The 13,817-nt window shown below is 42.4% G+C and overlaps 1 protein-coding gene across 1 annotated transcript in view; it reads right to left on the bottom strand.

Moving 5' to 3' along the window:
- The window catches only part of LOC126481822 (protein bric-a-brac 1-like), a 1,776,705-nt gene that overhangs the window by 1,185,913 nt on the left and 576,975 nt on the right, over positions 1 to 13,817 (bottom strand). Inside the window, exon 7 of the mRNA XM_050105780.1 lies at positions 11,122 to 11,174. The gene's annotated coding sequence lies outside the window, so the exon portion shown is untranslated. The remainder of the gene's footprint in view (positions 1 to 11,121; positions 11,175 to 13,817) is intronic.

The raw sequence follows: 13,817 nt of genomic DNA, 5'->3' as shown, positions 1-13,817 counted from the left end.
AAGCAAATTTCAACAGCAGGTGGAAATGAGAAACGCGGACGAACTTCTGGCGTATTCTACGTGAGTGTAACAACCGCCATATTCTCCTGTGAACTCTCGTAAAGTCAATCTTCACAGTTTCACGCGAACCACACGAGTACGACGCAACAGCGCACAGGAAAACTCATTTCAAACACGCAGTATGACCTCGCTGGTAGATTTTCCGCCTACAAGATTTTCATTAATTCCGATTTCGCTGTTCCGCATAATTATCTTTGCTCTGAAATGACAGTACACCTCAGAGTTCTATTCGACGAATAGCAAATATGAGAAAAGGACTACTTTTTCAATGCTGAACCTACAATTTAAAATATTTACTATTCTGCTATTGAAACTAAGATTAAACATTTTTGGTAGAGGCAGTCAGAAGGAAACAGAAGATTAGCGTTTTACGCTGCTCCAACATGGATATTTTTCGAAACTTAGCATAAGACGAGGTAGATAACAGATGCTACAGAAAATCGACTGCGGCTGTTTTTGAAAGATCATCCAAAATTTCACCTGAAGTGATTTCGGGAAACCACTGAAATACTAAATCAGGATTGTCAAACAGCGATTTAAAATACACTGATCCCTAATACTGAACACAGATCCTTTGATATTCGCTGCTAATAAGCTAGGATTTGAAAAACAAGAAACTCAAAAAACGGACGTGTAAGGTAAAGTATAATCAAAATACGGATTCCTCTTCATCTCGTGTGAGAAACAGCTCAGTAATGTATGAGCGAAAGTCTGTTGTCTCTTTGAATACCTACACACAAATACTTCATTCTGACAGAAAATAATTTGTTTTCCGATGTGGCTGTTTTGACTGCTGGGACCTAAATATATACAGTTCATTGGTATCCCTTGTTACATATTGACAACTTCTGAAACGTGACGGAAAGACCTCTCAAATAACTTGACAAGTAATTTCAGATCCGTCTCCGTAGTCACTCCACAAAACAAGTAACATAACCGGATTATCAAATGTATGTAGACTGATGTGAACCTGCGAAAGGGGGTCAGCTGGGCAATAACATCATGCTAAATGTTTGTTAACAGACGACCTAAATGATTTTAATGTCTGAAAGACAAAGCTTTCCTTATCTATGACAACAAGTTCTTCACAGTGGCACTCCCTGATAATGTATTGTTGAAATTTCATATACCCTTCCTTACTGCGCATTGACCATTAGCTAAAATAACTGTTACTGCCTTAGCGAAAGAAAAGAAAAAAAAACACTTCTGCGGTAAGGGAGGAGCGCGCGATGGCGGCTAGCCGTTATGTCATATGGTGTCATTTGGGCGTCGGGTCAGCAGATCGGCCTCACGAGCGAGGTCTGCTCTGAACATTTAGCAGCGTCTTGGAGCCGCTGCTTCTGATGGAAGGAAGCTCCTCGATTAGCCTCATGAGGCTGAACGTCCCAACAAGGAAAAATCCCTGGTAGGAAGAGGAATGAAACAATGAAGGAGAATAATGTACAAGATGCGAAAAGAAGCCAGCAGTATAAGATAGCTTCGGGATTACACACTGAAACGCCAAAGAAACTGGTATGGGCATGCGTAATCAAATACAGAATACATAAAACGGCGCTGCCGTCGCCAAAGCCTGTATAAGACAACAAGAGTCTGGCGCAGCTGTAGATCGATTACTGTTGCTACAATGGCAGGTTATCAAGATTTAAATGAGTCTGAACGTGTTGATATAGTTGGCACATAAGCGATGGGACGCAGCAGCTCCGAGTTGGCGACGATGTGAGGATTTTCCCGAACGACCATTTCACGAGTGTACCGTGAATATCAGATTTCCAGTAAAACATCAAATCTCCGACATCGCTGCGGCCGAAAAAGATCCTACAAGAACGGGACCAACGACGACTGAAGAGAATTGTTCAACGTGACAGAAGTGCAAACCTTCCGCAAATTGCTGCAGATTTCAGTGCTGGGGCCATCTACAAGTGTCAGCATGCGAACCATTCAACGAAACATCAACGATATGGGCTTTCGGAGGCGAAGGCCCACTCGTGTACCCTTGATGACTGCACGACACAAAGCTTTACGTCCCTCCTGGATCCGTCAACACCGACATTGGACTATTGATGGCTTGAAACATGTTGCCTAGTCGGACGAGTCTCGTTTCAAATTATATCGAGCGGATGGACGTATACAGGTGTGGAGACAACCGCAGGAATCTGTGGACCTTGCATGTCAGCAGGGGACTGTTCAAGCTGGTGGAGGGTCTGTAACGGTGTGGGGCATGTGCAGTTAGAGTGGTATGGGACCTCTGATACGTGTAGATACTACTCTGACTGGTGACATCCTGTCTGATCACCGGCATCCATTCAATCCATTGCGCATTCCGACGGACTTGGGCAATTCTAGCAGGACGGTGCGACGCCCCAGACGTCCAGAATTGCTACAGAAGGCTACAGTCTGAGTTTAAACACTGGCCACCAAACTCCCCAGACATGAACTTCATTGCGCGTATCTCGGGTGCCTTGCATCGTGCTGTTCAGAAGAGATCTCCACCCCTTCGTACTCTTACGGATTTATGGACAGCACTGCAGCACTCGTGGTGTGAATTCCCTCCAGCACCATTTCAGACATTAGTCGGGTCCATACGACGTCGTGTTGCGGCACTTCTGCGTGCTCGCGGGGGCCCTACACAATATTAGGCAGGTGTACCAGTTTCTTTGGCTCTTCAGTGTACCATCGAGTACAGAAATAGACACAATGAAGTAATAGGAGAAGAAAAAGAATACTGGAAAATTAAACGATGAAAGTCATCCACTGCGTTATAATAGTTTATTTCGAAGGACATCTTCATCCGACTAGGGAAGTACCTTCAGAGCCAATACTAAAACTTGATCTTTGATATGCTTCGGTACGCTACTACAGATAGCTCCAAGATGAAACCACGTGTTTTGTGAGATTACAGCCAGATGCGGCTGAACGCCAGAACTTTAAAAACCGGAGGCGGCTGTGCCCGCACGTGTTGGCCGCCAGATGCGTACCGCGACAGGGACAGCTTTGGATAAGTGGCGGCGGCAATGGCCGAGTCACTTGACTGAGCAGACGACACAATTCAGTCTCTGTGATTGGCGGAAAACGATTGTATGAGAAATACTACGGCTGCCATATAGCGGCAGGTAAACGGGTGATCTGTGCCAGCAGCTGAAAAAAATCAGGTATCGCGAGACCGTTGGAGAGGAACGCGTGACTTGCTAACCGCCATGGCGGAAACGAGGGACCTTTGTAGACCACTATGGTCTAATACCCGATCTGCCCAAATCATCACCCGGCTCCCGATATGTTTCAGCGTGCAACAATACTCTACCGACCACATGTCGTTCTTACATTGCTTTTTAGTCTAGGTTTTATGGTTTCAGCACAACGTTTTCGTGTACAGGCATTTCCATCACTGTTGAGTGGGTTTAGAATTACAGTTCGCCCTTCAATTCCCTGCTTACGGAGCTCTGTTCATAATGTTTTGGTGCTGACAGCGATCCCAAGTGCGACATCCAGTGCTGGAGTGGCTTCTGCTGTCGTCCTCTTACTTTTCATTACAACCTTCTTCAATGACTGTCCATAACGATCAATCAACACACATTTTCGCCCGCGCTGTGATTTAGAGGATGACGTTTTTCCAGTTTCTCTGTATGCGGTATAAATCTTTGATATGGTGCCTCTTGAAACACCCACCATACGAGCATCAACAAGTTGCCCACCCATCGAATTCACTTTGCTCGACATGATGCACTCACGACTTCACACAACAATGTCCTGACGGCGACTGACAGGGCACTGGGCAGGTGCCGTTTGTGGTCAGACACAACTAGCGTAATCTGCAGCCTTCCCTAGCATCTGCGTTTATCGCGGTGTTTCCACGCTTCTGTTCAATCCCTGTATCTATGAGCTGCGAGTAAGAGATGGCCTGAAGTGTTCAGGATTCTTCAAAGTACGAGATAGCTTCACATATCTGTAAAAATGAAGTACTAACAAAATGTCAGTTTGGTTTCCAGAAAGGTTTTTCAACAGAAAATGCCATATATGCTTTCACCAGTCAAATTTTGAATGATCTGAATAACCGAACACCACCCATTGGGATTTTTTGTGATCTCTCAAAGGCTTTTGATTGTGTACATCATGAAATTCTGCTAGAGAAGCTCAAGTATTGTGGCATGAGTGGGACAGTGCACAAATGGTTTAATTCGTACCTAACTGGAAGAGTGCAGAAAGTTGAAATAAGTAGTTCTCGTAACATGCAAAGATCAGCACATTCCTCAAACTGGGGAACTATCAAGAATGGGGTTCCACAAGGGTCAGTCTTGGGTCCTTTGTTGTTCTTATTATATATTAATGACTTGCCATTCTATATTCATGAAGAGGCAAAGATAGTTCTCTTCGCTGATGATACAAGTATAGTAATCACACCTGAGAAACAAGAATTAACTGATGAAATTGTCAATACTGTCTTTCAGAAAATTACTAAGTGGTTCCTTGTAAACGGACTCTCACTGAATTTTGGTAAGACACAGTACATACAGTTCCATACAGTGAATGGTATGACGCCATCAATAAATATAGACCTTAATCAGAAGCATATAGCTAAGGTAGAATATTCCAAATTTTTAGGTATGTCCATTGATGAGAGATTAAGTTGGAAGAAACACATTGATGATCTGCTGAAACGTTTGAGTTCAGCTACTTATGCAATAAGGGTCATTGCAAATTTTGGTGATAAACATCTTAGTAAATTAGCTTACTACGCCTATTTTCACTCATTGCTTTCATATGGCATCATATTTTGGGGGAATTCATCACTGAGGAATAAAGTATTTATTGCACAAAAGCGTGTAATCAGAATAATAGCTGGAGTCCACCCAAGATCATCCTGCAGACATTTATTTAAGGATCTAGGGATATTCACAGTAGCTTCTCAGTATATATACTCTCTTATGAAATTTGTTATTAACAACCAAACCCAATTCAAAAGTAATAGCAGTGTGCATAACTACAATACTAGGAGAAAGGATGATCTTCACTATTCAAGATTAAATCTAACTTTGGCACAGAAAGGGGTGAATTATACTGGCACTAAAGTCTTTGGTCACTTACCAAATAGTATCAAAAGTCTGACAGATAACCAACAAGTATTTAAGAAGAAATTAAAAGAATTTCTGAATGACAACTCCTTCTACTCCATAGAGGAATTTTTAGATATAAATTAAGAAAAAAAAAAGAAAAGAAAAACAAAAAAACACAAAAAAATAAAGTTGTTATATTAACTTAAGTATGTTGTTAAATTAACCTAATTATGTCATGTATTGGAAAATTCGACTCGTTCCACATCATTACGAAATATCGTATTCATGATCCATGGAACTAGTATTAATCTAATCTAATCTAATCTAATGTGAAATTACCTCTCGTTGGTGACAAAAAAAACATAGATTTTTGGGGAAAAGTCTTTGTGGACTTTCCGTGAGCTAGCGACTGTTAAGCGTGTGTAATAATTTTCGCATATTGGACAGAGTTTAACTTAGAATCTCGCAGCGAGATGGCGTGAGCTGGTCTTAAAATACTTTCACACCGGTTAGTTAGTGTGGAACTAGAAGTCTGAACACGAGCGGTTGTACTTCGAATAATTTTAGTAGTTAACCGAAGCTACACGATAGTTAACGTGGTGCACTGCTCTGGTGAACAATTTATAGAAGTATATTAGTTACGTCATTGTGATAATGCAACCGTAAAAGGGAATCAATAAACTACATTTATTCTTAAACCGAAACCCAAGTAAGTTGAGAACATTCTCTGAATTTTGTTATCGCACATTTAAACACTGCCGGTATTTTTGTATAAACCATTGAACAGTGAGTACGAAAATTAATAGGGTCCTGCCACTGATGCCTTGGTTGTCCCCTAGATGATAACGAATTCAAATAACGTAAAGCAAATGCGCAACCGGAAACTCTCAAAATGACAGTTATTTAATATTTACCGTACTACTGCATCTTCTAAATGTATATTTACTAATAAAACAAGCTATGTAAGAAGACATTAGATGGATTTAATCGTTTAATTTTTAATTCGTTCCAATAATAATAAAAATAAAACAACCACAGATAGAGTAGAGTGAATACTACAATTACTTCCAATGTTTTGCTTTGACATATAAAAGTCATTATGCCTAACACAAGACAGAAAATCAGTTGTTGGGAGAACTTACACTACGCACAAGACATAATTACGAATACGATCACATACAAGGTATGTACAGATTTTGGTGGCACAGTGAAGTACTCCACCAGTCCGGTTACTGTTTTGAAAGCGGTTAGTTATTGACAGTGACTGTGTTCAGGTACCGGTAAATCAGGTGCATTATATCAGCAGTACATTAACGCCAGACGTTTCCTATAGTACCGACGTTATTTCCATGAAAAAGATGCAATATTTCAAGGTGGCAGCACACCGCTCCATCGTGAATTATTCTGCTGCGCCTATACGGTGTAACAACGAACAGTAGAATCTTCCTTGCATTAATAATTTTTGTGTAAATTATGAATATTCTTGACAAGACCGACTACTCAACTGTTTTAGATCTAACACTGGAGGCCGCGCTGACTGTAGGATGGCCTGTCTTGGGTCCGCGCCAGGAGCGGAAGCACTCTGATGTTCAGTCCATCACACTCGGTGGCGTATGCAGCTTGTGCAACTTCTGGTGCTCTTCTGATTGCTTAATTTCTCTTTTTCTCTGCATCACAGACGCACTTCTTGCGTCTGTTGGTTAAGAATATGCCTTTTCTAATTACAAGTATTTCGGTGACTGACAATAAAGGAAGGAAGGAAGGAAGATCAGGTTTATACGCCCCGTCGTTGTCAGTCATTAGAGACAGAGCACAAGCTTCTTGAACGGTGGGGAAGCAAATCGGCAGAACCCTTTCAAAGGAACCATCGCGGCATTTGCCTGGAGCGATATAGGGAAATCACGGACAAGAAATCTGGATAGCTGGACGCGGACTTGAAACATTTCCTCGCGAATGCGATTGACGTGTGCTAACCATTGCGCCACCTCGCTCGGTGACTGAACACAGACGCTGTCTAAGAGGGGGGGGGGGGGGGGGAGTTGAATGTTATTTGTGCCAAACGTTTTCCGAACGAGTAATTGAAGTACGAAGATGTGCTGAAAAGTAATGCCCCTGATTTCATCCTCTGCCGCTAGAGGGCTCCGCATTACAGCGTGTGACATGGCGGTGTGTAACGTAATACACTATGTGATCAAAAGTATCCGGACACCCCTAAAAACCTACGTTCTTCATATTAGCTGCATTGTGCTGCCACTTACTGCCAGGTACTCCGTATCAGCGACCTTAGTAGTCATTAGATATCGTGAGAGAGCAGAACGGGGCGATCCACCGAACTCACGGACTTCGAACGTGGTCAGGTGATTGAGTGATTGGGTGTCGCTTGAGTCGTACGTCTGTGCGTGAGATTTACACACTCCTAAACATCCTTGCCGTCCGCGGTGGTCTCGCGGTTCTAGGCGCTCAGTCCGGAACCGCGCGACTGCCACGGTCGCAGGTTCGAATCCTGCCTCGGGCATGGATGTGTGTGGTGTCCTTAGGTTAGTTAGGTTTAAGTAGTTCTAAGTTCTAGGGGACTGATGACCATAGATGTTAAGTCCCATAGTGTTCAGAGCCATTTGAACCATTTTTGAACCTAAACATCCTTAGTTGAAACGTGAAGGGGCACGTTCAGCACAAAAGCGTACAGGCCAACTTCGCCTGTTGACTGACAGCGCCGACAGTTGAAGGGGGTCATAATGTGTAACAGGCAGACATGTATCCAGACCATCACAAAGGAATTCCAGACTGCATCAGGATCCACTGCAATTACTATGACAGTTAGGCAGGAGGTGAGAAAACTTGGATTTCATGATCGAACAGCTGCTCATAAGCGACACATCATGCCGGTAAATGCCAAACGACATCTCGCTTGGTGTAAGGAGCATAAACATTGGACGAGTGAACAGTGGAAAAAAGTTGTGTGGAGTGACGAATCACAGTACACAATGTGGCGATCCAATGGCAGGGTGTGGTTATAGCAAAGCCCCTGTGAACGTCATTTGCCAGCGTGTGTAGTGCCAACAGTAAAATTCCGAGGCGGTGGTGTTACGGTGTGCTCGTGTTAGTCATGGAGGGGGGTTTGCACCCATTGTTGTTTTGTGTGGCACTATCACAGCAGAAGCCTAGATTGATGTTCTACACCTCCTTGCTTTCCACTGTTGAAGAGCAATGCGGGGGTGGCGATTGCATCTTTCAACACGATCGAGCACCTGTTCATAATGCACGCCCTGTGGCGGAGTGGTTACAAGACCTTAAGGTCCTCGTAATGGACTGGTCTGCACAGAGTCCTGACCTGAGTGCCATAGAGCACCTTTGGTATGTTTTGGAACGCCGACTTCGTGCCAGGCCTCACCGACCGACATCGGTACCACTCCTCAGCGTAACACTCCGTGAAGAATGGGCTGCCATTCCCCAGGAAACCTTCCAGCACCTGACTGAAAGTATGCCTGCGAGAGTGGAAGCTGTCATCAAGGCTAAGGGTGGGCCAACACCATACTGAATTCCAGCATTACCAATGGAGGGCGCCACGTACTTTTAAGTCATTTTCTGTCGCCAGGTGTCCGGATACTTTTGATCACATAGTGTATGTCAGAAAACTAAAAGCACGAATTCGATGAGTTAGTTCACACATGGAGCACCTTCTTCTTCAGCGTGACAATGCCAGACACGCATGAGCACTGCGAAATCTGGAGCAGTCCGACTCCTTGGGTTCCTTGTCATCGATCATCCTCCGTACAATGCTGAATTGGCCCTTCCGAGTTTCATCTGCTTCCAAAACTTGAAGAACACCTTCGAGGACTTCACTTTGATTGTGATGACATGGTGTAAGAAGATGTGAGGTTACGGCTTCGACAACAAAGTCACATTCTACAGTGACCTGACGGTATCAAAAACTGGTCTCTCGTTGGCAGAAATGTATATGTCGCCAGGTTGACTATGGTGAGAAATAAATATGCAGACATGACGAATAAAGATGTAAAATGTTGATAAAGTTTTTATTATTTAAAAAGCTTTAAGAGTTTTCACATAAAAAATTCGGGTGCATTATTTTTCAGCACGCTCTTGTAGATCAGTGCGTTCAGTGATGTGTTTCACGAGATTTTTGAATGTTTCAAGAAATTCTTTTGGGTAGTTTGTAACTTAGTAATTTGTATATCCATTCTGTAATGAATTATCGTATTTGGAGTTGACACAATTTTAACATATTTCTCGCCAAAAGCAACGCAATTTTTTGTCACATTTTAACTCAAAATGCTAGACGTAGTTAACGGTAATATCGTAAATGTAATAGGCGTGCTACCTAACATTAGATTTCTACATGTCTTACATCCCCAAGTACACTTCTCAAATCAACTTACTTTGTTGACGAGAGACACAGACGTGTGATGAAGAGCAAACAGCAGTGTATACTGATGTATATCGATTTTTTCCTAGTGGAGTTTGTAAGGGTAGAAAGACGCAATTTGTTTAATAAAGAGGCGAATGAAAAATGTTCGATACATTATTTTTTGTAGTGGAAATCAGTATCATGTTGAAAATACAACTATCGTATAACGCGTGAAAAATAATTACTTTTCGCTGCGATGAGCAAGATGTGTCAGTATCATTTATTATAAACGTATTGGGAGAACATGGTTGAGTAATTTAGACTTGTTTTCTGAAATAAAATATTTATGTGTCTGGGCACGTCGAAGAAACTTCATTATGTGTGTCTTCCTAACCAATAAGAAACCTTACGACCACATTCCACACTGTGATCCTGTCAGAGTATTTTAGAGTTTCAGGAAAGCAAATCTGTCTGGAGAAAAGTTAACGCACGGCGTACAAATTGAAATAACAAAAAAATGGTTCAAATGGCTCTGAACACTATGGGACTTAACATCTGTGGTCATCAGTCCCCTAGAACTTAGAACTACTTAAACCTAACTAACCTAAGGACATCACACGCATCCATGCCCGAGGCAGGATTCGAACCTGCAGCCATAGCAGTCGCGCTGTTCCGGACTGAGCGCCTAAAACCGCAAGACCACCGCGGCCGGCTGAAATAACAACTAGCATATTTGGCACTTTGGAAGCTCGCACGGGGAACCTTATTGTTTCCAAGTTTCTGGATTTGCAGTCGAGTTGCTGTTATGCAAGGAAAACGACAATATTCAGACGACTCCAAAGCCAGAAACTTAGGTGAGTATCAGAAGTTGTGTTGCCGCTACTGGTAATACAGCTACAGTCATCTGTACTAACTGAATATATGACTCAGCTGTAGTACTGTACATCTGTTATTACACGAGTTAGACAATACTTTCTTGCAGTTAAATACTGATAGTTTTTCACGCAGACCTATCGTCATGCATGTGTTTTTGACACGGGAGGTAGAAAAGGTTTGAAATCCGATCCTTCGCGATATTAACGTTCTGTGTGCTGTATGGTAAGAAAATAATGCAATGAAAACTTGTTACAGGTAACGGAGTGTTCTTATGTGGAGCATTAAATATGAACTTATTAAATGTTGTGTGAAATATGTATTCCCCAGTATTTTTATTCCCCATATTTTATGTTCTCGACCCAGCGAAGTATGGCAGCGTAAACTGTGATCTCCGTCCAGTCATTCCGATTTAGGTCGTGTATGACGTGTCTAAATAGCTCCAGGCAAACAACATGATGGTTACTTTGAAAAGACCACTACCCATTTTCTTCTCCATCCTTATCTTATCCGAATTTATGCACCGTGTCTAATTATCTCGATGTAAGGGGGAAGTTAAACCCCAATATTCACGTCCTTTTATTTCCACATACACGATGACCTCCTCTGTTCCTAATCTAATTCCAAAAATGTACTTTTGCAGCCTAAAACAGGAGTCTGCCAAAAATAATCACGCAGTTTCTTCTTGAGATACGTTGTCTAGGAAATTTAGAATGAAGGTTAGGTGGTTACAATAATACTTCAGCAGAGAGTAGACTTTTATGTGGAACTCACCAGGTGCTTGAGGGTCGCCAGACAGGTCGTTCCGTTGCTCTCACCTGCGGTACCTGAAACAAATACGAGTATGTGGCATAAATAGGGAATGCACACGCAGCACGTAAGCAGCAAGACGCGGTCGATAAGATTATCGTGGCCGCCGCCTTTGTGCTCCTCGACTTGGCGTCGCCGTCGCCGCCGGCAGCGTCCTCTACTAATTTCATTGCGACCGGGGGTTACATCATACCATTAGCATCAGTGTTTAATGCATGCGCACTGTGCGCGCGCTTCGCCGATCCTCCATAATGCAGGCGCGCCCGCGCGCGCGTCTAAAATAATCTAAACTGCATGTAATGCCGTTTCATTTTCTTTGTGCATACTTCATCCAGTCCCTGAAATATTCCTCAGCCAGCCTCTTGTTACCCCGAGAGGAGAGCGCGGCGCATCAAAATTTCAACAAATATTTCATGAACTTTCGGCCGGCTCTACTCAATTCAATTGTAATCTTGTGCCTGCTCCGGTCGTGCAATATTGAAGAATCGGCCATTTACAAATTACAGCGCGCCACTACTTAGAACTACCGGGGCCCCTGTGAGTCAAGGAAACGGACAGTCCCACTGTTTGATAAACATGCACCCATTAATTTCGTGACCAGCCTATGTGGAGGCCCTTTTTTCCTATCTTCCAGCCGGAATGGAGGACGAAGTTGGCCGCCGTTGCCGCACGACTCGGAGATTTATGAAGCTCGCCACTAATGTCGGTCTTAGTTCAGCGATATTTGCCGATACGTCCTAGATTACAGTCTGACGCAAGCCGGTGGTAACTCTTGGTGGATGGAAACTTCGGCGTGATTTTGTGTCGTGTACGTGCCGTCACGCAAGTAGTTAGTTCCTCTGTGGTCTGTGACACAGTCACTTGTTTAACAATTCTAACTGATCGAGGCTTCCGGTTTACAATTACAAAACCATATGATTCCGTAATAGTGGAATACTTGCCTTATTCACATTGGATAGTTGAAATGCTAACATTTGCTGTTTTAGAACTTTTATTTTAACTGCACTACGGAGTTACGCAATGAAACTCTCGCAATACCCCACACATTTTTATTTAGAAAAAAAGACGAGGAGTGCGAGTAATCTTTAAAGGAAGCGTACCCAATCCTTTAACGAACTTTTTTCCGGTATGCGTTTTATAATTTAGTATGAAATTAGTCAGATAATTAGTTTGTATTCATCAGCTAGAAATCCGGTCTTTGTCTTTTTATCGTTTCATTTATCATTTTTCGACTCTGAAATGTGACATCCATAAGCTTCTACAAGATCCACAATTAGTTGGAAAATGATTTAAAACTTGTCAAAAAAAGGTGCACTTGATGTGTCGTTACAGGTTTACTGTTACCTGTAACAAATTTTCAGTACATTATTTTCGTACCACACAACTCTTATCATGTTAATATCGTGAAGGATCGAATTTCAAACCTTTTCAACCTCCTGTGTCAAAAACACAAGCATGACGATAGGTCTGCGTGAAAACCTATTATTATTTAACTTCAACAAAGTATTGTTTAAATCGTGTAATACCAAATATACAGAACTACGGTTGATTCATATACACAATCAGTACAGATGACTGTAGCTGAATTAGCAGTAGGGGCAACACAACTCCTAATGTGATATCCAAGTTTCTGGCTTTGGATTCGATTTAATAATGTCATTTTCCTTCCACAACAGCAACTCGGCTGCAAATCCAGAAACTTGGAAACGATAAGGTTCCCCGTGCGAGCTTCCAATACGCCAAATATGCTAGTTATTTCAATTTGTACGCCGTGCGTTAACTTTTCTCCACACAAATTTGCTTTTCTGATAACTCTAAACTACTCTGACAGGATCACAGTTTGGAATGTGGACGTAAGCTTTCTTAATGGATAGGAAGACACCCGTAATGAAGTTTCCTATACGTGCCCAGACACAGAAATATTTTATTTCAGAAAACAAGTCTAAATTACTCAACCATGTTCTCCCAACAGGATTATAGTAAATGGTACTGACACGGCTTGTTCCTCGGAGCCAAAAGTAATTATCTTTCACACGTTATATAACAGTTGTATTTTTAACATGATGCTGATTTCCACTACAAAGAACACAATGTTTCGAACGTTTTTCATTCGCCTCTTTATTAAACAAACTATGTCTTTCTACTCTTACAAAATCCGCTAAAAAAACGTTACACATCAGTATACACTGCAGTTTTCTCTTCATCACACGTCTGTGTCTCTCACTGATCCCGCTGTCTTCACCTGTCTCTATCAAAATGGTTCAAATGGCTCTGAGCACTATGGGACTTAACATCTATGGTCATCAGTCCCCTAGAACTTAGAACTACTTAAACCTAACTAACCTAAGGACAGCACACAACACCCAGCCATCACGAGGCAGAGAAAATCCCTGACCCCGCCGGGAATCGAACCCGGGAACCCGGGCGTGGGAAGCGAGCACGCTACCGCACGACCACGAGATGCGGACCCTGTCTCTATCCTGTTCCTTGACTCATCTCAGATATTAGATATAACCAACTGAATTTCTAGGGGTGGATTAACACCATTACGAGAAAGTTTCACATGTCATACAAAACAGAAACTTATAACTGACGTAAGTATTAATACATTACATCATCACATGAATTCCGTGCAACACCCTCCGTCGTCATATTTCTTG

The sequence above is a fragment of the Schistocerca serialis genome, chromosome 5 (genome assembly GCF_023864345.2).
Source record: "Schistocerca serialis cubense isolate TAMUIC-IGC-003099 chromosome 5, iqSchSeri2.2, whole genome shotgun sequence".
Taxonomy (NCBI): domain Eukaryota; kingdom Metazoa; phylum Arthropoda; class Insecta; order Orthoptera; family Acrididae; genus Schistocerca; species Schistocerca serialis.
Note: the sequence above shows the minus strand (reverse complement) of the source record. Positions and strands in the feature narration are given on the sequence as shown.